The following is a 23,199-nucleotide window of genomic DNA, read 5'->3' as shown; positions in this document are numbered from 1 at the left end:
CTGTTCTGTGATGAGGCCATAGCTCAGTGGCAGAGTATCTGCTTTGCATGCAGAAGGTCCCAGGTTCAATCCCTGGCAGCATCTCCAGGTAGGTCTGGGAAATACTCCTGCCTGAAACCTTGGAGAGCTGCTGCCAGTCAGTGTAGACTGGGGCGGGCAACTTTGGCTCTCCCGCTGTTGTTGAATGACCACTCTGTTTTATAGGTGCTTTCCTCATAAATACAAAGTAGTCTTAACTCAGTTCACTGAGCCTTTATTCAAAAGCAACTTTATTTTTCTCGTCCTCCTTTCTCTCCTTTTTCTTTCTGACTCCATCCACCACACTCTCTACAGAATCCCCACTGGAACAAACTTCTAAAATCACAAAACATAAAAGCCTACAAGATAAAATACAACGCACCCCTCCCCTTCATAACAATTGAATTGAACTGATTTAAAATTCAGTGACAAAGTCTTGAAGTCTTTGAGATGGACTCCTGTCACACACACTTCTCCTATTTCTTGGGGTCTCTGCTGACACAGGAGCTTTGTGGTTTTTCTTCTGGTACAGAGGATTATCCATCACTTTCATCAGCCTCATCTGAGGTCAGAACTAGAGGCATGATCAAATTCTTCTTCAGTTCCTCTCTTGAGATCAGACTCCCTTCCCTCTTTTCTCATAGCATGCATGCTTGAAAGTTTCAAACTGTTCCATTTCTTTCCATCATCCAATAGGACAGTATCTCCTTGGATTTCAATTGTTTGTTTTAGTCCAGGATATCAGGAACATCCCTTTCTCACTTTATAAGGCAACCATACTCAAACAAAGTCCCCTACCTGAAATAATCGCTGTTTCACTCCCCATTTCTGATCCACATACAATTTCTATTTTTGTTGCTTCTCCCTTACCCAATCATGAACCTTTGCATCCTCAGGGTGAGATGACATGGAAAGCCCTATCAGTTGTTGCCATTGGGTAAATTTGGTGGTAGCTTTGCATCCTCTCAATAGTTCAAATGGTGATTTTCCTGTAGTAGAATGAGGAGTAGTTGAATAAGCAAATAAAGTTTGATGGATTGCCTCTTTCCAAGGTTGCATAGTAGCCAGTTGTAAACTTTCCTTCGCTAACCGGTTCATTCTCTTCACAGCCATTGCCTCGAGGGTGGTACAAGGAAAGAGTCTTGTGTTTTAGCTCATGGCCATGCAAGTATTACTCAATTTCAAATAAAGTAAACTGTGTCCCATTGTCAGTCACTAGACCTTCTCTTGCAAAAACTGCAGCCATGAACTGGATCACCTTGTTTGCAGTAATGTTGTCAACAAATGAAACTTCTTGCCACTTGGAATAGTAATCCACCATCACTATAACAAATCTTTGTTTTGTGGATTGTTTATCAAAAGTCCCCATTATATCCAGAGCAAGTTTTTCCAGGAACCATTGGGATATTCTAATGGAGTCAATGGGGTGGGAAAAGTCTTCTGAGATTTGTCAGATACGGCACAAGCCATGCAGTGCCTAATTACATCTTCTTCAATGTGTTTGTCCATATCTGGCCACTAGAAACTTTCTCTGATTCGCCTTTTAGTCAAGCTCATGCCCAGGTGACCTTCATGGCAATTTTGATCACTTTTGCTTGTAAGGAGTTTGGCACCACCAAACGATCAGTCCTCAGCACCAACTCATTGAGAAGGGACAATTCACTCACAATGTGCATGCATGGCTGAAGATGTTCAGGTACCTGGTTTTTGTATGGCCACCCATTAGTTATGTAAGGTTTAAGTTCAGTAAGCACTTGATCAGCACTGAAGGCTGCTTTCCATTCAGAAGATGTGATCACTACATGAGTGGATGAAGCTATTTGCACAATTATCCTTTTCTGTGATCTCATCCTCTTTGCACAATTATCCTCTTCTGTGATCTCATCCTCTTCTGTGATCTCCTCTTGGCCTGGAAGTAGAAGACAAGATAAAATCTGAAGTTGTATTCCCAATACCTGGTAGATATTCCACCTGGAAATCAAAGTCCATGAGCCTGATTATCCATTTCAGAGTTTCTCAACCACCGGTCCGGGGACCGCTGCCGGTCCCCGAAGGGTTGAGCGCCGGTCCCTGACTGGGAGTCAACCCCCCCCCCCAACAACTGCAATCAAGGCACTCACTTCCTCAATTTTGCACATGGTACGGAAGAGGAAGAGTATCACCTTCTTGTCCCTTGCCTCCACGTGCTGCTGTGATCTTCCTACAGCTATTTTATTCCCTATCTTTACAGCTTCAAACTGTATGCGGTGTGGAAGGTATGCCACCTGAAGGGCTGCCACTTGAAGGGCTGCTGGTTCTTGCATGCTCATTGTTTGCAGCCAAAGGTTGATTGATTGAAACCCAGCTGCCTATTGTGGTCGAGGCGCCTTGAGAGGGAACGCTGTTTCCCTCTTGCATCGGTGGGGTGTTGTGGTCCCTCTGCCCCCTGTAACCCCCTGGTCTGCACCGCCGGTGGAGGACGGCGGTCCCCTTTATGACCTCGCCGGGTGCGGGGGACAATCTCTGGCCGGGATCATGCCGCGGTGAGGGCTAAGCAGAGGAGGGAGGGAGGAGGGCCGCCTTGGCTCACCTCGCAGGTATGCGCGGGCAGCATGTGGGACCACGTGAGCTGCGTGGCCCCAAAGGCAGGCTGGTGTGATTGGCTCCCGCAGGGGAGTTGGGAGGGGGGCACAGAAGTGCACATTGTGAGAGAGGATGGGGAACACTTGCTACACTCTGGTGCGCAAGCACAGTGGCGGCAGCTCTTGGACCCAGGCGACCTTCCGAGTGCAGTCCGGTGCACCATTGCCTCACCCACCCTGAACAGTGCCTCGTCTCCCCAGCGAGGAAAATGAGGCATCTACCACTACAACGCCCCACACCCTCCGCCATCTCAGAATCACCCCCTTTCTTTTAATGCCAGGTCTCCACCGCTCTTCTTCACATTTTCTTTCACCATTAAAAAAACCCCATTCCCAGCACCTGCCATGTAACGAATTTAACGAGTTTTGGAGGAGCTGCACGGGTTTCATTAGGTCCACCTCACAAAGTGCACATCTAAGAGCAGGATCCAGATCAAGTCAGGTGATCATGACCAAGCAGCATTGACACAAATGAGAGATGACTAAATTAATTTCAGTGGGTGGTCGTGACTAACGTTGTCTGGATCCTGCCCTGCGACTACACAACTCCTGCTAAAACTCCACCTCCATCATGAGAGGGTTAAACTGTAGATTTCCGGCTCTACTGAGCTTGCCCTGCTCTCCTCTCCTCACCTCCTTTTTGCTTTGCTTGACATCCAGCCTGATGAAGCATTTTGGGGGATTCAAAAGCTTGCTTGTGTGTTGTTTTCATTGCCCCATGTAGCTTTTGAATTTTTCTAATGGCCCAACATCCCCTCTCCATTGAGTAATCACAAGCACCTCCACCCCCACCCCACACATACTGAAGACATACTGGAGACAAATTTGTTCACCCAGGCTTTTAGATTCAGGGGTTCTCAACCTTGGGTATCCAGACATTGGTGGACTTCTACTCCCATAATCCCCAGCCATAATGGCCAAATGCCATTGTGGTTGGGGGTTATGGGAGTTTAACTGAGGGACCCAAGGTTGAGAACCCCTAATATTCCATGTTTGCAAAAGATTCCAAATTTAATTATTTTAATGCTTATATTATTTTAATTGTAAACTGCCCAGAGATGCAAGTTTTGGGCAGTATAGAAGTCTGATAGATAGATAGATAGATAGATAGATAGATAGATAGATAGATAGATAGATAGATTTGAAACCCCTTTACTAACTGCCGGTCCGGGAAACTGCGCATGAAGAATGTAGCGGTCCTTGAAACTCTGCACGAAGAATTTAGCGGTCCTTGACTCCAAAAAGGTTGAGAAACACTGATCCATTTGACTATTCTTGGGATTACTCAACTTGATCCCGAGTAGTAAATAAAGCAGATTGGAGTTTATGGTCTCACCATAAAGTGAATTTTCTCCCCCACAGGTAATTCCTGAAGTGCCTCACCATCCAGAAACACGATAGACCTTATTTTTCAGTGACAGAATACATCTTCTCTGGTGCAGTAAGCGCCCTGGAAACAAAGGCAACTGTAATTTCCTGGTTCTCTTTTTGCTGGATCAAGACAGCACCCAAACTATATTCAGCACCATCAGTGGTTTCACAAATGTGTCTCTTGGTGTCAAAAGAACTGAGAGCAGGGCTCTCAGCAATTGCTGATTTGATAGTCTGAAAACTAGCCTTGCAGGGTGCATCTGAGTTAAATGTTACATTCTTTTTTTAAAGAAGGTGTAATGGAGCAACTTTTGAGGCAAATTGTCTAACAAATTTAGAGTAATACAGAATCCTAAAAATGAGCAAAGTACATCCATGTTGTGGGGCTCTGGTGCTTCCCAAATAGCTTTCACCAAATCTGTTTTCGGATGTACACCACTCTGATCTATTGTGTGTCCCAAGTAAGTCACCGAGTGTATGCAAAACTGACATTTCTCTGCAGAGATAGTAAGTCTGTGTTGTCGGAGTTTTCTTTGTCAATTTAGTATAATGTTGCTCAATAGTTTTGCCATACAGTAAAACGTCTTCCTGAAGGTAAGTGATGTCATCCGTAGTCCCAAAAATTGCATGCATCATTCGTTGAAATTCTGATGTTTGAAATCTGCAATTGTGAGGAGTTTCTTGTAAAGCAAATGGGAGATGAGAGTATATGGAGAGACAGAATAAGCCAGCATCCACACTTCATAGCTATTAAGTTTAACTTAACAATGTGGATAAGTAGACTCTGATTCTGTCACACTTAAAACTATTTCGACCGCTGTTTTGACTAAGTATTTTGGCCATCTACATTTTATTTTGAGCTCAAAACAAAATGCAAAATCCATTTTGTGCATATCTCTACTTAAAATGCTATCGGGAAGTGGTTCATTTTTCTCATCCTTATCATATAGTGAATCAGTAATGAAGTGGACAGCAGACTTGGGATGAGCACAAAACCACCTGGCCCAGTTCGGTTTGAGTTCGAACTGAACCTGAACCGCACCGGGCCAATTTGGTTTCAGCCCCTTTTAACCCCCCCCCCAGTTCAGTATTTTGGGGGGTTCAATGAGCCTTTAAAAAAATCTTTTAACTTACCCCCTCCAGGGGCTTCTCTATGGTGGTGGTGGGGGTCCACGGAGGTACCCTTCTCCCTGCCGGCCAGCCTTATTTTAAAATTCTCCCGGTTCCTTTAAAACCCTAACCCTAACCTGGCCACACAGGGTCCCACTATGCAAGCATGGGGGCCTCCAAAATGGCCACGGAATACACCCAAGAAGGGCCAATAACACGTGAACTGGGCAAATTTTAAAGTAAGGAAGGCCGGTGGGGGGAGCGAACCTCTGTGGACCCCTCCCCCGCCACCTTGGAGAAGCACCCCAGAGAGGTTAAGTTTTTTAAAAAATTAAGGCTCATCAAACCCCTGAACTGGCGGGGGGGATCTCCTCTAGAATGGAGGGGATACATTCACATATCCACCAAATTTACCCCGAAGTCCCTGCCAGTTATTGGAGAACACTTCACACACAATTAAGGGTGTTTTCTTTTTTTAAAGATTGCATGTTAGCGTGTAGCCTGATTTATATCTGTGGTAAAACAAATCCACATTTTTGCATCGGTTTGGGGAGGCGACTTCGAATTCGCAGTAAAGCCTCTCAGTAAACCGGCAGTAAAGCCTGGGAAAAGCTCCTGGAGATTGATGCTGACATTTGGAGACCCGAGGCCAGTCCTGGGGGGTTGGAAGCCTAGCGCCCCCCCTCCTCTGTGTATACACACACACAGTGCTTGCACAAAACAAATTCAAATGGCTCTTGTTAAATGGGGGTGGGGATCCTGTCCCATTTCTTTCACCTTGGATCACTATCTTAACTAGCACTCTTGACACTGCAGCCCTTGGGGTGTTAATTGCAAAGGAACAAAGAGTTCCAGGCGCAGAGCACTGAGGGACGGGATGGGACAGGCCTCACCTTCTATGTCCTCAGACAAAGCCCATGTGCTTTGCCCTGGGCCCTTTCCTTGCGCCCCGTTAAGAGTATCCTGCAGAACCAGGCCGTGTGCTGAGCATGACTTCAGAACCGGCAAAGTGCAGGCAAGGCAGAGAGAGCACTCTGGGACTAATGAGATACTAGCAAGCTTCATATCAAATTAAATCTGTACCACTTCTGCTGGTAAAAAGCTTTTTTTAAAAATCCTACTAATAGGCTTGCAGGTTGTACTAAGGAAAATATATTGTGAAAAAGAGCGTGATGTGTCTCTAGGAGAAACGAAAAGCAGTGGAAACGTGATGATGGACACGTTCACACCCTTTCCCCTGAGCAGCACCGCAGAGATCTCTAAAGGCCAACAGTGGAGCTCTGAAAAAGCCAGTTTTGCGACATCCCTGGGAGACAGAAAGGCGAAACTCACAGAAACTCCAGGTGGGGTTGCCAGGTTGTGACCCAGAGATCTGCGCTCTACCAGGCAGGGACCAAGTCGTTCAGCACCTTCTCTTGCTCATTCCTCCACCATCTGCTCTAATGAGCAGAGTTCCAGATTTGCTGCCCAGGTACAGCATGGTCACATTTTGAGCAGTGTCATAGGAACAGGAATTTAATTGCCTCGCAGAGAGCGATCTGCTGCTTCTGCCAGGGATAAGTGTCTCTGGGAGGCTGAGCCTTTTCAAGTCATTCATCTGCAGAGGCATAACTATAGGGGGGGCAGGGGGGGCACGTGCCCCGGGCGCCATCTTTTCTGGTCACGTGGGGGCGCCGCCATGACCATGAAAAAAAATTTTTTTTGTTAATACAAATGTTTCCTGCTCAGTGCAGCAGCGCTGCAGCAGTCAAGGAAGCGTGTCGGTGCCCCCTTCCCCATGAGCGGTCCCTTCCACACCGCCTGCGCCCCCCCCCATTGCTTTGCTGGCACCTGGCGGCCAGTCAGTGGCCTGGCTTGGCGGCGACGGCGGGCGCTTGTGAGGAAAAACCTAAGTATAATGTAGTATGTGGAGGGGGGCACGGTGGGGGGGGGCCATTTCAGTGCTTGCCCCGGGCGCCGTTTTCCCTAGTTATGCCTCTGTTCATCTGGCTACATTGCATTTATACAATGCTTGTCTGAATGTTCAAAGCACTTGGCATTGATTATCCTCAATGCCAAGGTGAGTCTTGGGATATGTTTTTCAATAGCTCCATTAGCATTTGTTGGATTCTTGAAATCAAGAATTAGGGTTAGCATAAAAAATCCCCCCTCCATTTTCACTGCCCCATTCACAGGCAGGAGGGTGGATGTCAGCCATTTTCAAGGGGCTCACAGATAGGGCAAAGGAGAGTAAATGGAGGGCCAGACTGACAGTTTTGGCTCCCAGTTTAATTTCCCATTCACAGAATGCGGGCGGCGGTCCTCAGAATCGTGACTGGCTGCAAAATCATATTGAAGATAAATAACTGGAAGTCCAGTTTTAAGCAGGTTCTTAGTGTACACTCTCCAAAAGGAATGCCTTTGAGAATCCCCGTCTCTATAAGTCCTAGTCACATGTTATTCTCAACTTTCATGCAATCTCTGTACAGTGCGCACAGATACACATTTGTATTCAAGTACGGTTATTCACATGTTATATTGAACAGGTACATCAGCACTCTTCTGTGTCTAGTATTTCAGTGGGACTGTGCCCAGGTTTACTTTTAAAACAGGAACATAGGAAACTGCCTGCTAACTGTGCAGAGGCACCTTTTCAAAGCGGTGATGCTCTATATTGAGCAGGAGGAGAGCAACTGGCCCTATCCATCCCCAGCACAGCATCCCTCCAGTGGCTGTTGCTGGTTTCTTAGGTTTCTTTTTTTAGATTGTGAGCCCTTTGGAGACTAGGAGCCATTTTGTTTTGTTTTTTATTTATATATATCTATGTAAACTGCTTTGGGAACCTTTATTGAAAAGCTGTATTTAAAAATGTTCTAAGTTTTTAGCTTTTTATTAATAACTTTTAACTTGAACCTTTTTAAAAAAAATGTAATTTTAAATGTGGTTTTAGCCTGGTCTTTTAACTTGTTTAACTTTATTAGTCTTATTTTACATTGTATCTATTTTATTAATGTTGTAAGCCGCCCCAAGAAGCTGTGTACTAGAGGGGCAGGGTATAAATATTTTTAATAATGATAATAATAATATATGAATATTCATCATATTCATATTCAGTGTTGTCTCCAGCTAATTTTTAGACTACAGCTCCCAGATGCAATGGCCAATGGTCAGGGATTATGGGAGTTGTAATAACAACAACCACAACCACAACCACAACCACAACCTTCAGATTGAAATCGAGCGGCGCAGAAAAAAGAAAACAATAGTGCTGCCAATAGTTGTTGGTGCCCTTGATGCAGTACCAAAAGAACTTGAACACCATCTCGACACCTTGGGCATCGATAACATTACCAACACATCAGCTACAGAAGTCTACATTACTTGGAACAGCATGAATACTACAACGCTATCTTTAATTTTTCTTTAGTTATCCTAGACCCTTGGAAAGGGCCCGATAATTAAAGTACCAAATCCAGTCAATAACATCTGGCAGACTGTGTGTAAATAGCATAGAAATATTTATATACCACATTTCAACAGAAGTTCTCAAAGCGGTATAGAAAGAAAAAGTAAATAAAATAAGATGATCCCCTGTCCCCAAAGGGTTCACAATGTAAAATGAAATATAAGGTAGGCACCAGCAACAGCCCCCTGGAGGGATGCTGTGCTCGGGCTGGATGGGGCCACTTGCCTTCCCACTACTAAATATAAGAGAATCGCCAGTTATGTGCCTCTTTGCCCAGTTAGCAGGGGTTTGTAGTACAACATCTGCAGGAGGGACAATGTTCCAGACCAGAGGAGAGCTGGTCTTGTGGTAGCAAGCATGACTTGTCCCCTTAGCTAAGCAAGGTCTGCCCTGGTTGCATCTGAATGGGAGACTAGAAGTGTGAGCACTGGAAGATATTCCCCTCAGGAGATGAAGCCGCTCTCGGAAGAGCAGAAGGTTTCAAGTTCCCTCCCTGGCAGCATCTCCAAGATAGGGCTGAGAGAGATTCCTGCCTGCAACCTTGGAGAAGCCACTGCCAGTCTGTGTAGACAATACTGAGCTAGATGGACCAATGGTCTGACTCAGTATATGGCAGTTTCCTATGTTCCTATGTAATGTTGTGCAGTCCTGGTCTACACTGACTGGCAGTGGCTCTCCAAGATTTCAGGCAGGTGTCTTTCCCAGCTATTCCTGGAAGAGTCAGGAATTGAACGTGGGACCTTCTGCAGATGCTCTACAACTGAGTTACAGCCCCATCCTTTCTGCAGCACCATCCACACAAAAACATCTACATGCGTACAGCTATCTGAATGCAGGTACAACATAATGTCTCAATAGGGCTATAGTAGTTGATGAATCTGAGCCAAACAAGAATTATGATAAAGGAAGTCACATAAATGCTAATTCCTTTAAGCATAATGTGGGCAGGCTAGAATTGTCTCACCTGAGCATCACTGGGAAATATCATTGATAACATGTGCTTTCAAAACTTTTAAAGCAGCATTGGTCAAATCAGCATAGGACAAGTGGGCAGAAGGCGGGACAGAAGACAGTCTTATGTGTATTTTAGGTGGCCATACAGAAAAATAAAACACCCAAGTACCTGAATGAATCAACCACCTATGTTGAATGGCCATCTAGCATCTTATTGTAACATAAAGGTTTATGTCTGAAATCCATAATCTTCATTTTAGCATAATGAACAGGTATGTGTTTTTAAGCCTTCTTTGTAAACCTAAGGGATTTCATACCAACAGGATAATTTATTATCCCAAATTTTAACTAAAAAGAAATTGTCCTTTACAGCACAGAATCTGCCCCACTGAAGTAAAGATTGAACAAAAGAAACCCCTGTTGAAACTACTTAGTTTTGGGGAAACATTTTCAGCAGTGCCTAAAAATTCCTCTGGGTTTGGGCTAGTTTTGAACATTCCTTGCAAAAATGTTCAGATGTCCGTAACTGAACGTGCACATTTTGCCAGGAGTGTGAGGACAGCTCACTTCATGGAGGAGAGGTCTATCAATGGCTACTAGTCGGAGGGCTGTGGGCCACCTCCAGCCTCAAAGGCAGGATGCCTCTGAGTACCAGTTGCGGGGGAGTAACAGCGGGAGAGAGGGCATGCCCTCAACTCCTGCCTGTGGGCTTCGAGTGACATCTAGTGGGCCACTATGTGAAACAGGATGCTGGACTAGATAGGCCTTGGGCCTGATCCAGGAGGGCCGTTCTTATGTTCTTATGACGTTCCAAATCTTGCAAAGATCCAATTCAACCCAAGAAGCTGCTTTGAACATGGTCTCTGGGGGGGCTCTTGTCACCCTGCTGGGACCAATGCCACCTGAGGCAACAGCCTCACCTCGCCTTATGTAAAGGCTACCCCTGGATCGCGCCATTCCATTTTGCTGTGTGTGCAGACAGGCCCACGTTACCTTGGGATCCAGCTTGTGCAAGGTTTGCTCCTACTTCCGTCACACCAAAGCAATCAGGAGGGGAGATAGATGAATTATGACACTTGAAGTCACAGGGAAATTCTAAAAAGAAAATGTAATTAAGGAATAAATTGAAAAGCGGAAACACCTGTGATCCAGTGGCCAGAAATGATTATTTTAGAAGAGGAAAATGATCCTCATCAGCTTAATTTGGTTTTATTCCATCACTCTGGGGAAGATGAACATTTCACTCATTTATTAAATATAAAATGAACCTCTTCTGTTCGCTTTGTTAGCGGTAATGAGTATTTTGTGGCTGTATATTTTCATTAAGAGTGCTTTGGCTGATGTAACTGCCTCGGTGTATTTTGTCAAACAGACAGGCAAAAGTTCTCCGTGGCTTTAAGATGTACTGTGTTGATTTGCATGACATTCAGTGTTTCTGAGGTGAAGGCAGAAAACTGAGTTGAGAAATTACTTTATCTGCTGAAGAAAACACTGTGGCCCTGGAAGTACTCATTAAAGAGGGTATGTGGCTTGGAGGACATTCCTGATACAGGGTGAAGAGAAATCTTCATATATTCCACTGCTGCTATTACCAGACCCACAAGCAAGACAAGTGGGAAGAGAGGGTTTGGAAAGAAGGGGAGAAGATGGCAGGATGGTAGATGAATGGCAATGGGACTGGGCTCTCTTGGGATTTGGAGAGCAATTGGACCAATGACATCACCAGGGACGCAACAAGGTCTGATTTGGCCTTAGATACGGGCTTAGAATATACCAAGCTATTTTCTGGGTTTGGGAAAAATAATTCAGTTTGTACAAGTTCAATTCTAATTCTGTTTAGGGGTAGTTCTCCCAATAATTAATCACAATCTAATCACCCTCGCAATACAGTTAGCACAGATCAGTGGCTAGCACTGGGAGCAAAGATGCACCAGCACAGCGAGAGAGCAGTGCAATAGAACTTCCCAACTAATTGCCGCTGGAAAGCAGCAATTATGACACCATCTCCTTCCCCAGAATGTCCTCTGTGCCACCTGCGAATATGCCCCTGAGGGGTGCACAACCCTCGGGGACATATTTCGGCTGCCACAAAGGACTTCCTAGTGGGGGAGGATGGCATTGAAAATTACTGCTTCCCCACTGCACTGGGGCAGATAGTCAGGAAGTTCTGTTAGGCTGCTCTCCTGTTCTGTCTGTCACCCACTGTTCCCCAGGAAATGGTAAGGTAAAGTGTGCCGTCAAGTCAATTTCAACTCCTGGTGCCCACAGAGCCCTCTGTTTTTCTTTGGTAGAATACAGGATGTGTTTACCATTGCCTCCTCCCGAGCAGTATGAGATGATGCCTTTCAGCATCTGCCTATATTGCTGCTGCCCGATATAGTAGCAGTGGGGATTTGAACCGGCAACCTTCTGCTTGTTAGTCAAGCATTTCCCCACTGCGCCACTTAAGGTGAACCCCTGTTTAATAAAATTGGCACCAAGGAAGCAATCAACAACGAACAAACAAACAGGCAATGAACAAGGTGAAGAAGAGAGGTTCTGGTCCCACAAAAACTTTAGATTTGACCCTGAAACGGAACCCAGTGGACGTGCAGCACAACCCTAATATTTTTTCCAGGACAAGTAGAGATGGCAAGAAAGGCATTGAACATTGGTCAGCGACATCAAAGACAGACGGTGGGGAAAGGAGCAGCCCTCGTTCTTTCTAATGCAATGACATTAGTCAGACTACTAAGTCTATTAAATTTATATTACTCGCTAAAAAGTACTGATGAAAATTTAAATGTGGCGCAATTAATTATTTCTAATGCTCCTCTTAGGCTCCTCTTCCCTCTTTTGCTAACACGGTCTGTGGAGGCAGCAGCCTTTAATGATCACGGAGACTGGAGTGGTTCTCTAAATGAAGTGGCAAATTTACAATACTAATATATCTTCTAACTCTTGCCACTAAATATGCATATGGGTTGAGGCATATTTGAAAAATGCTGGTTTCTGTAATGGTCGGAAGCCCCAGTGTCATGCGTGGATGATTGCTGCCATGCCAAGAGGGTCCAGCCTTTGCCCAGTGATTTTGCCAAAGTGAAGATCAAGCCTGCAAGATTCTCCCCCCCAGGTAGAGTTAATTACATCCTGGTATCTGTGTGTCGAGGTCACCTTAAGTGGCGCAGCAGGGAAATGCTTGACTAACAAGCAGAAGGTTGCCGGTTCAAATCCCCGATAGTACTATATCAGGCAGCAGCGATATAGGAAGATGCTGACAGGCATCATCATCTCATACTGCACGGGAGGAGGCAACGGTAAACCCCTCCTGTATTCTACCAAAAGAAAACTACAGGGCTCTGTGGGTGCCAGGAGTCAAAATTGACTTGACAGCACACTTTACCTTCACCTATCTATGTGTAGAAATCCATTACCGTCTCTGTCCACGCCATGCATTTGATGAAGTCAGCTTCTGCCCAGGGCAATCTGTAGCGTAATGAATAATTTCCAGCTGAGTCTTAGGTATGCTGACTTGGCAATATGTATCCACTCATTTTAATGGGGCTTACGCTCAAATAAATATGGTTAGGATTGCAACTGTTTGCAACTGAAGTAAATCCAATTGAATGCAGTGGGATTACTCCCTTGTAACTAATCCCAGAAGAACAAAAGAACAGCCCTGCTGGATCTGGCCACAGGCCTATCCCACCCCTACAGGGGTGTCACTATAAAATTGAGAGACAGGGTTCAAATAACCTGAGCCCCTAGCTCCTGAGGGCCCCCAGCTCCAGCTCTCCCTATTTTCTTGATTATCTCTCTCACTCTGAGGGGCCACCAGAGAGAGGCGTGAACACAGGCCCTCTCTAGCTACACCCCTGCTAGTAGCCCAGCATCCTGTTTCCCACAGTGGCCCACCAGATGCCTCTCAGAAGCCCACAGGCAAGCAGTGAGGACACGTCCTCTCTCCTGCTGTTGCTCCCCTGCAACTGGTATTGCCCCTGGTGGCACAGTGGTAAAATTGCCGCCCTGTAACCAGAAGGTTACAAGTTCGATCCTGACCAGGGGCTCAAGGTTGACTCAGCTTTCCATCCTTCCGAGGTCGGTAAAATGAGTACCCAGAATGTTGGGGGGCAATATGCTAAATCATTGTAAACCGCTTAGAGAGCTTCCAGCTATAGAGAGGTATATAAATGTAAGTGCTATTGCTATTGCTATTGAGAGGCATCTTGCCTCTGAGGCTGGAGGTAGCCTAGCCAATCAGGACAGGGTCTGGCCCCCATGGCAGCCAGCAGCAAACACACTGCCTCAGCAGCTGAATGATCATCACATCAGGGAAAGGAGCAACCAGACTGTTCCAGACTTGGCCTGCCCTTTACTCTGCTTTCTTTTCTCTCTTTGTGGCCAGATGCTACCACCTGGGGGTGGAGCCAAGCTCCTGTCCCTGACAGCTACTTATCTTGAGATGCTTTTTGCTGGGCAGGGAGAAAAGAATACAGGGCATGCATTGCACCTGGAGGAGATTTGCTGTTTCTCTCTCCGGAGCAATGATGACTCAGCTGCTGAGAGGGTATGTCTGATGCTGGCTGCTAGGGGCGTGCACAAAACTGGCTGGCCCGTTTTGGTTCAAGGCCAAAGTGGCCTCGAACACAGTTTGGTCCAGCACTCCCTTGAAACCCCCCGGTTTGCTTGGGGTTCGCAGGGTTTCGGGGACTGCAGGCACCCAGCCCCCAACATGGCCGCTGGGCTGCCGGGTGAAGAGCGCCCGAAACAGGGTGAGGAGGTGAGGGGGTGATTTAGAAGGCCAGCAGGGGAGGAGGAACCTCCCCGGAACCCCACCACCACCACCACCTCCAGGAACTCCCCTGAGGGGAGTAGAAGGTAAAAAAAAAAATTAAAAAAACATTTGCGGTCCTCAAATCTCTGAACTTTGGGAGAGGTTTGGTCCTGGTCCAGACCAAACTGGGGTGGTTGGGGGGTGGGAGTTGGTTCGAGGGTCAAACCCTCGAACACCCGAACCAAAACCTCGAACCTCAAACCACCGAACCTGTTTGCACATCCCTACTGGCTGCCACCTGACCCCACCACCACGATGATCACCCACCTACTGGGAGTGTAGAAGACTACATTTTGCCCCAGATTACATCTTTGCAGCCCTGCTCCTGGAAGACCACAAGCAGAGCATGTGCCACGGGCAATCGGTAAAGTGCCTCTGAAGCTGGAGGTTCCATATCGCCATTGTGATGAACTGTGATTGATTGGCCTGTCCCCTATGAATGTTTCTAGCTCCCCTTTAAAGGCATTTAAGCTAGTGGGCATGACCACATGCCATGGCAGATAATTCTATCATAAATTACATGCTATGTGGAACATAGGAAGCTGCCTTAAACGCAGTCAGACAATTGATCCATCTAGCCTGTTTGAATGACTGGCAGTGGCTCTCCAAAGTTTCAAGCCAGAGTCTCTCCCAGACTGAGCTGGAGATGCCAAGGATGGAACCTGACAGGGGCAGCGCCACCATTGAGCTCACAGGTTCAAAGAACCCAGGCCGCTGCCCCTTAGGGGCCATGCTCCAGACACACCCCAGAGGCATGGTTTAGCTCCCAAATGGGGCCGCGTAGCCACATATGATGTCAGACTCAGGGGGTGTGGCTAAACACTCCCTGCATCTGACATCAGCCATAGGGGACGGGGCTAGGGGGGCCAAGGCAGCGGCAGAACCCGGGCCATCACTGGCCTCCCTCTGCACCTGGAACCTGGGACCTTCTGTACACAAGCAAATGAACTATGGCTCCACCCCCTAAGGGGAATATCTTACAGCGCTCACGTGTAGTTACCCATCCAAATGTAAACCAAGGTGGACCTTGTTTAGCAAAGGAGACAATTCATGTGATGCTCGCTACTACAAGACCAGCTCCCCTTCCCTCCATGATGAGGTCTCTTTTGTCTGCCTTGAAGCTGATGTTGCAGAGAGACTATGGCTCTAGTCTGTCCAAAGTTTTGTTCCCAGACCATTAAAAATTATTTCCCAATCAGCCACAAAGTTCCTCTAGTGCTGATTGACACGCTTCATTTGATCTTACTCTCACTTGTTGAATAATTTTGATCAAATTATTTGACAGTAATTTTTGACAAAATATTTGACAGCTAATTTTAAATGCCTTCAGGAGGCTAGCGATGGGATTTGAGATAGCTGTGGGATTTGGAGCATTCTCATCAATGCAATGAAAATTCATAGGATTTCCAAAATGACTACAGAACACACACACACACACACACACACACACACACACACACACACACTTGATTAGCAAGCCAGAGGTTGCCAGTTCAGATCCCCGCTGGTATGTTTCCCAGGCTATGGGAAACACCTATATCGGGCAGCAGCAATATAGGAAAGATGCTGAAAGGCACCATCTCATACTGCTCGAGAGGAGGCAATGGTAAACCCCTCCTGTATCAATAAACCCTCCTGTAAACCCCTACCAAAGACAATCAAAGGGCTCTGTGGTCACCACAAGTCGACAGCAACTCAAACAGCACACTTTACTTTACTTTACTTTACAGCACTGTACTTTCCTCTCTCCTTTTCTCAAGCTCCTCTAGCTCTCAGGAAATTGACGTTGCTATCAGCAGGGTAGCTGTGGTACAGTCATCTTAAATAGGATGCCCCCCGGTGCTGTTAATCAAGAGTTCCTGAGTCAGCAGCTTTGCTGTTGTTCTACGCATGCAGCTCCTTAACTCTTGCTGTCTCTTGGACCGACACCTCTCCACAGCTGAGACCAGTCACACCTCCTCCACAAGAGCTGCCTCACCCGGCTCTAGCTCATCTTTGACTCCCCGTGCATCGGACCCACTCTCTTTTGCAACTTCTGGTCCTCGCCCTCCCTCCTCTGCTGTCAGCTCCATCCCCTCCTCCAACTCCTCCTCGGAGTCTTGCCCATGACAGTGCGGTGCAGTATTGGGATCCTTCCCCCACCCCCCAGTGTGCCAGCTGCGGCTGCAAGCAGCTATGGCTGGCACACAAGCACAAAAATGAGGTTCCGCTTATTTAACCTCATCATTCAACTAGTTGTTCTAGTAAGAAATCATCTGCTTACTTTCCTTTCACCATCTCTACAACTGTACCAAATTTGGTTCAGATCGGTTGGACAGTCCTCAAGTTAGTGCACTTGCACCTCAAATGTTCACACGTTCGCCATCTTGGATCAGGGTGGATGACATCATCACAAACTATACCATTGGGGCATCCCTATGTGTCCCTATAGCTGTAACAAATCTGGTTCGAATATGTTAAGTTAGCCCATGCACCTCAAATGTTAACGCATCCACCATTTTGAATCAGGATGGATGACATCATCACAAAATATGCCATTGAGGTGTCCCTGTGTGCCACTCACTACAACTGTACCTAATTTGGTTCAAATCAGATAGACAGTCCACAGGTTAGCCCACTTGCGCCTCAAATGTTCACATGTCCGCCATCTTGAATTGGGGTGGATGACATAATCACAAACTACACCATTGAAGTGAACCTGTCACTCATTACAACTGTACCTAATTTGGTTCAAATTGGTTAGACAGTCCACAGGTTACCCCACTTGCACCGCAAATGTTCACGCGTCCACCATCTTGGATTGGGATAGATTACATCATCACAAACGACGTCATTGAGGTTTCCCCATGTGCCCCTACAGCTGTAGCAAATTTGGTTCAAATCAGCTAATTGGTTCACAAGTTAGCCCACTTGTGCCTCAAACGTTTACGCCAACTTGAATTGGGGTGGATTATGTCATCACAAACGATGCCGTTGAAGAGCCCTTATGTATCCCTACAACTGTACCCAATTTGGTTCATATTGATCCAGGTGTTTTGAAGTTGATAGGGGTTTTGAAGTTGATAGGGTCCAGGAGTTTCGAAGTTGATACCCAATATAATTGGGTACACACACACACGGACACACGGAATGCCAGGTGATCTCATAAGCCTATTGGAAAGTAAGCTAAAAATGGGCTTAACCTCATTTAGGAGCAGGCTACTTAGAAGGAGGCTACTTAGGCGGGTTTGCCACTGTGTAGTTGCCAGGATTGGGCCCGATCCTGGCAGTTCACACATGCATGCAAAACTGGTCTGGGCTCCCTTTGCCCAGTTTTGCACACACGTGTGAATAGCCTCTGTGTGAACAGCACTCTCTATGGTCCTTTCCTAAAAATGCCTTGAATAGTGCTGGGCCCATCTCCTGCCCACTCCTGGCCAATCAGAGGATGGCTGATGCTTTAGTAGGGATCTCCAGTCTCCATCTGGTGCAATGCATGCCTGGATAGCTATTTCAGTCCTTGGAGGACCCAGCTCTTGGATCCTAAAACGGAGATTGCAGCTGCTATTCATGGGTGTGCTGTGCTTGCAGGGGCAAACGGTGGCTCCGCTTGTCTCTGAGGAGTCCGGACCAGGGTTGAAGCTGTTTCCTCCCACAAACCACCCCCAGATGATTGTGTGAAAGACCGCACTAGGTCCTGGAGTCAGTTCTGTAATGTGGGCTAGTATATATTAAATGGCGCTCTGTATGCAGCAGCTGTTGTGCAAATACTATTTCCAGCTCCATCTACATGTTGGATGTATCTCAAGACTGATACAGCAGATTTCGGTAAGGTGATTACTCTTAATTTAGACCTTTCCATCAAATGAACACATTTTTGGACGCTCTTTCAAAAAACTGCTCGGTAAACAAGGAGCTGCTCTCTCCTCTTTAAATATCAAGTATAATATGTGGCTCCTGACTCTGTCTGTTTCTTTGTGGCTGCTGATCCCTGGAAGTCCAGAGATGTCCATCCCCGGAAACGTTCAGCCAAAGAAGTGGAATTGACTTTTTGCTGAATGTGGTGCTCATGAAATTTTTAAAAAGAGGTTCTCCAGCTTTGGACAGTGCATCAAAACGACATTTTAAAAGAAACTGAAACTTGGGATGTCAGCTTGTATCCTCTACTAGCAAGGGTGGGTTCTTTTTTTGCAGTGAGAAATGCACAAGTTTGCAGAGATCTAGTGGCTGCTGATCAAGTGGCTACAGAGATGAACTTTGATTGGGACATCTCATTATGGTCCAGGGATGGAGTCATAGCTCAGCTGTAGAGCATCTGCTTTGTCTGAAGAAGGTCCCAGGTTGATTCCCAGTATCTCCAGGTAAGGCTGGGAAAGACTCCTGCCTGCAACCTAGGAGAGCTGTTGCCAGTCAGTGTAGACAATACTGAGCTAAATGGACCAGTGGTAGAAGGCAGCTATCTATGTTCCTATTGTGATGATGATAATGTGAGATCTTTCATCCCCAACTTGTGCATCCATGGCCTGGGCAGTTTAAACAGTCAACAGGATAAAGGGATAACTATTTCCTTGACAGCCACCTAATGGCGCAGCAGGGAAATGACTTGATTAGCAAGCCAGAGGTTGCTGGTTCAAATCCCCACTGGTATAGCCCATAGTCTGGGAAACACCTTTATCGGGCAGCAGCAATAGGAAGATGCTGAAAGGCATCATCTCACACTGTGCGAGAGATGGCAATGGTAAACCTCTCCTGTATTCTACCAAAGAAAACCACAGGGCTCTGTGGTCGCCAGGTGTCAACAGCGACTCAACGGCACACTTTACCTTTACCTTTATTTCCTTGACTGTACTTCAGGCTGTGGATAAGGAGGGGAACTGCATCTCTGAATGCTGGCCTCACAAATGTTGGGAAACTTGCATGTTAGAGAAGTATGAGCTTTTCTTTGTGACATACCAGGTTTTTGATAAGCAAAAATTGTTAATCTGGGAGGAACGTTCAAACATGCAAGTTCTTCTTATCTGCAGCCTGAAGTTGTATAGGCCAGGAAAGGTTTCAGCCCTTGAATCTACCCAATGTGTAAACTGATCTTGAGAATCCTGTGAATTCTGCAACTCTAAGACTGCAGAAACTCTGCAGAATTTGGCACTGAGTGTGTGGCCCTTCTGTTGGCTGTCACAGTTATTATCTCATCATGCACCACTGCCAGTCGCAAACCAGCTTATATGATACATTCATGCTACCTAGTGCATGGTCCCTAGCACCCAGAACCCAGGGGTTTTGCAAACAAAATGTGCAGTTTACAAAACAACAACGTAGTTCCAAAAGAACATCTGTGCAGTTCAAAAATTCAAACCATGCAAAAGTTGTATAATGTTAGATGATGAGGAAAGCAGAGTGAGTAGCTGAGCCTAGTCTAGAACCCAGACCCTGGTCTCCTCCCCTTGCCAGAAGCACTTCCAGGGTGCTTTTCCAGATCCTGCAATAGGGTCAGGACGAATCTCTGAAGTGTGCTTCCACACTTCCTGTGCTGTGACACCGCAATCCCTACGCTAACAGTAGGGTGCCATTCGTATTTCCAATGCCTCCTTTCGAATTTAATCGCTGTGATATAGAGCTATCACGTTGTATACCTGGCATAAAAAAGTTGTTGTATTTTCAGTTTGTTAGTTTTTGTGAGACTGCTCCCCTTGCTGTTTATGTTTTGAATGTGATTTGCCTGAATGGAAGCATTTTGCTGCTGTTGAGCGGCTAACTGGAAAGCACCCAGCAGCCTCCACTGCCACCTCCCACAGTCTTCATCAATGAATATACCACTCTTCTTTATCAGTTCTGTCACATTTCCAGTTCTGAGGATTTTCTCCCGCTCTGGCTACTAAATGTCATGGAATGTGATTCTAGGCAACAAAGTACCTGTGCAAAGACAAGGAAAAGGCGCAGCTGTGTGTTTTAGCAGTGATTTAAAAAGTGACGATTTTCTCTTTAAAAGTAGTGCTTTTAAAAGTGGCAATTCTCTTGATTTAGCAGGGGGGAAGCAACCGGCCCTATCCATCCCCATCACAGCATCCCTCCAGTGGCTGTTGCTGGTGTCTATCTTATGTTTCCTTATAAGATTGTGAGTTCTTTGGGGACAGGGAGCCCATTTATTTATTTATTTGTTTGTTTATTATTTGTTTGTAAACTGCTATGGGGACTTTGGTTGAAAAGCGGTATATAAATGTCCGTTGTATCCATATGCTGCATGGATGGCTCGTACTGACATACCATGGTGCATTTCTGAATTTTCTTTTAAAGAAGCCCTGCCAGAATCTACTTACCTACATTAAGGGCCCTCCCCCGCCCCGCTTATGTTAGAGAGCTTTCCACCCTCTCCACCCCTCCAAAGTAAAAAATGGTTATGGGTAAGGAACTGCTTTCAGTGCAGGTGGGCCATTAACTATCACAGAGTCCTTGAATGAGGTACTCCTCTGATGCTCAGCACTCTGGGTTCAGTTAATAGACATCCAGGGCAAAACAAGAGAGGCGAATCACAGCCGCTCCCCCCACCCCGAGGATGTTTCCATGACAGCTTCAAGCCATTAGTCTGAGGCTTTGCTGGAGGCCGGCAGACTCACCCAACCATCCTGCTGGGACCAATCCATCCTTGGGCACAGGTTGGATTTTAAATTGCTAACAGGGTTCGGATGAGGAGAAATCTTCCAAGGCTGAAACTCTGTTGGTTTTGATCAAGATACGCGAGGATTCTAGATGGCATTTCTTCATCGCCTCTCTCTCTTAAATGACTAGAGAAGAGATCTGCTGATTTTTCAGGACGGCAAAAAGAGAAAAAAAGATGGTTATGCAGGAAGTTAGGATGCGGACCATTTGGCAGAGACTTAACTACCTGAGCAGCTTTTTGTCACAAGTTCTAATGAATCCCTGAGCACTGGCTCTGAGGCCCAAGATGCAAAACAGGAACCTGAATCACACCCCAGAAATAAATTGTTTTCCGTGGCGCCTGGCAAGGATTTTAAAATGAGGACAGATGAGAGACGCAGCTGCAAAGGCATGCTGGGTCTTTTAAAGTTTCAATTTGTGTGGCAGCAAACTTCCTCAACCAGAAGCATCACTGCCGCTAATAAGCAGTCTGCAGTAGCCTTAGCAACTGACAAATTTGCTCCTGGAGTGAGCCATTTGATAAAGGAGTGAGTCTGAGCCACTCTTTGCTCCCGGTGGCTGGCAGCCCGGCTAAGTTACTTCTGAGTAGTTCTAGAAAAATTAAATAATCCTTTAGAGCAGGGGTTCCCAACCTGTGGCCCTCCAAATGTGACTGAACTACAACTCCCATCTTCTCTGGCTACTAGTGATGATGGCTGAGGATTATGGGAGTTGTAGTTCAGCAACATCTGGAGGACCACAGGGTTGGGAAACCCTGCTTCAGAGCAACTCCTACGAATAGGGATATGATGATTAAGAACAGAGGTAATTTTGGAGGTAATTTTGGAGCCACTGATTACAAATACGAATGTGGCAAATATTTATAGACCGCTTTTCAATCAAAGTTCCCAAAGCAGTGTACATAGATATAAATAAATAAATACATAAATACATACATACATACATACATACATACATACATACAATTGTTCCCTGTCTGCAAAGGGCTCACCATCTAAAAAAGAAACATAAGGTAGGCAACAGCAAGAGCCACTGGAGGGATGCTGTGCTGGGGATGGATAAGGCCAGTTGCTCTCCCACTGCTCAAGAAAGAGAATCAGCACTTTTAAAAGGTGCCTCTTTGTTCTTTTAGCAGGGGATGAGTGCTCTAGTATAGTGCTTTTCAACAAAAGTTCGCAAAATGGTTTACATAGAAAAATGTCATAAACCAATAAGATGGTTCCCTGTCTCCAAAGGGCTCATATTCTAAAAATAAGCACAAAGCAGACAGCAGCAACAGACTCTAGAGCAGGGATAGGCAACCTTGGCTTTCCAGCTGTTGTTGAACTACAGCTTCTGTCATCCCTAGCCACAACATACTGTGGTTGGGGATGATGGGAGTTGTAGTTCAACAAAAGCTGGAGAGCCAGGGTTGCCCACTCCTGCACTAGAGGGTAGGGGCGTGCACAGAAATAGCTGGCCCGGTTCAGTTCAGCTCCAAACTGGACCTTAACCGGACCAGACCAGTTTGGTCCGGCATCCCTTAACCGCCCCCCAGTTTGGTTCAGTCCAGGGGAGGGGGTTCACAATTTGTTTTTATTTTATTTATTTTTTTAGAACTTACCCCCTCCAGGGGACTTATTCTAGGTGGTGGTGGGTGGGTCTTTGGGGATTTCCCCTCCACCCGCCAGCATCCTTCCCTCCCAAACTGGCCCGTTTGGCCTGCTCTTCGGCCTATTTGGGCCTTCTTCCGGCATGGCGGCCATTTTGGAGGGTGCCATGCCTGCTCCATCAAGCAGGTTTGGGAGGCAAGGAAGCCAGTGGGGGTAGGGGGAACCCCCACAGATCCCCCGGATGCTTAGAGCAAGTCCCCCAAAGGGAGTAAGTTCTAAATATACATATATTTTTTTTAAAAAAATCGCAAACCTCCCGAATGGCTGGGGATGGGTGGGTGTTTGGTCCGGGGTTGGACTGAACAGGGTATGTTTCAACATAGAATACCTTCAACGTCAAACCGGTTTGCACATCACTTCTAGAGGTTTGTTCTGCTGGGGTTGAATAAGGCCTGAGTTGTATTATTGAGTAACTTCATCTGGATGTCAGCCAGAATAACTAAAAGTCCTGTGGTACCTTACAGGCATCAACACATCTGTAATAGTATGTCTTGCTTTTGGAAAAAGCCAAATTGTTTAATAAAGTTTATGATAAAAACAAAGCATGAGGCATGGGTAACATGAAGAGTCTATTTCATCAGA

General features: G+C 46.1%; 1 long non-coding RNA gene across 1 annotated transcript; it reads right to left on the bottom strand.

The window, feature by feature from the left end:
- Window positions 1-246: 246 nt before the first annotated feature.
- LOC128341096 (uncharacterized) lies at window positions 247-21,843 on the bottom strand. Its single transcript, XR_008314205.1, has 2 exons — window positions 20,923-21,843; window positions 247-1,927 (listed from the first exon to the last, which is right to left on the bottom strand). It is a non-coding gene; the product is annotated as an uncharacterized LOC128341096 (long non-coding RNA).
- Window positions 21,844-23,199: the final 1,356 nt, after the last annotated feature.

This window comes from Hemicordylus capensis, chromosome 1 (assembly GCF_027244095.1).
Source record: "Hemicordylus capensis ecotype Gifberg chromosome 1, rHemCap1.1.pri, whole genome shotgun sequence".
Lineage (NCBI taxonomy): Eukaryota > Metazoa > Chordata > Lepidosauria > Squamata > Cordylidae > Hemicordylus > Hemicordylus capensis.
Note: the sequence above shows the minus strand (reverse complement) of the source record. Positions and strands in the feature narration are given on the sequence as shown.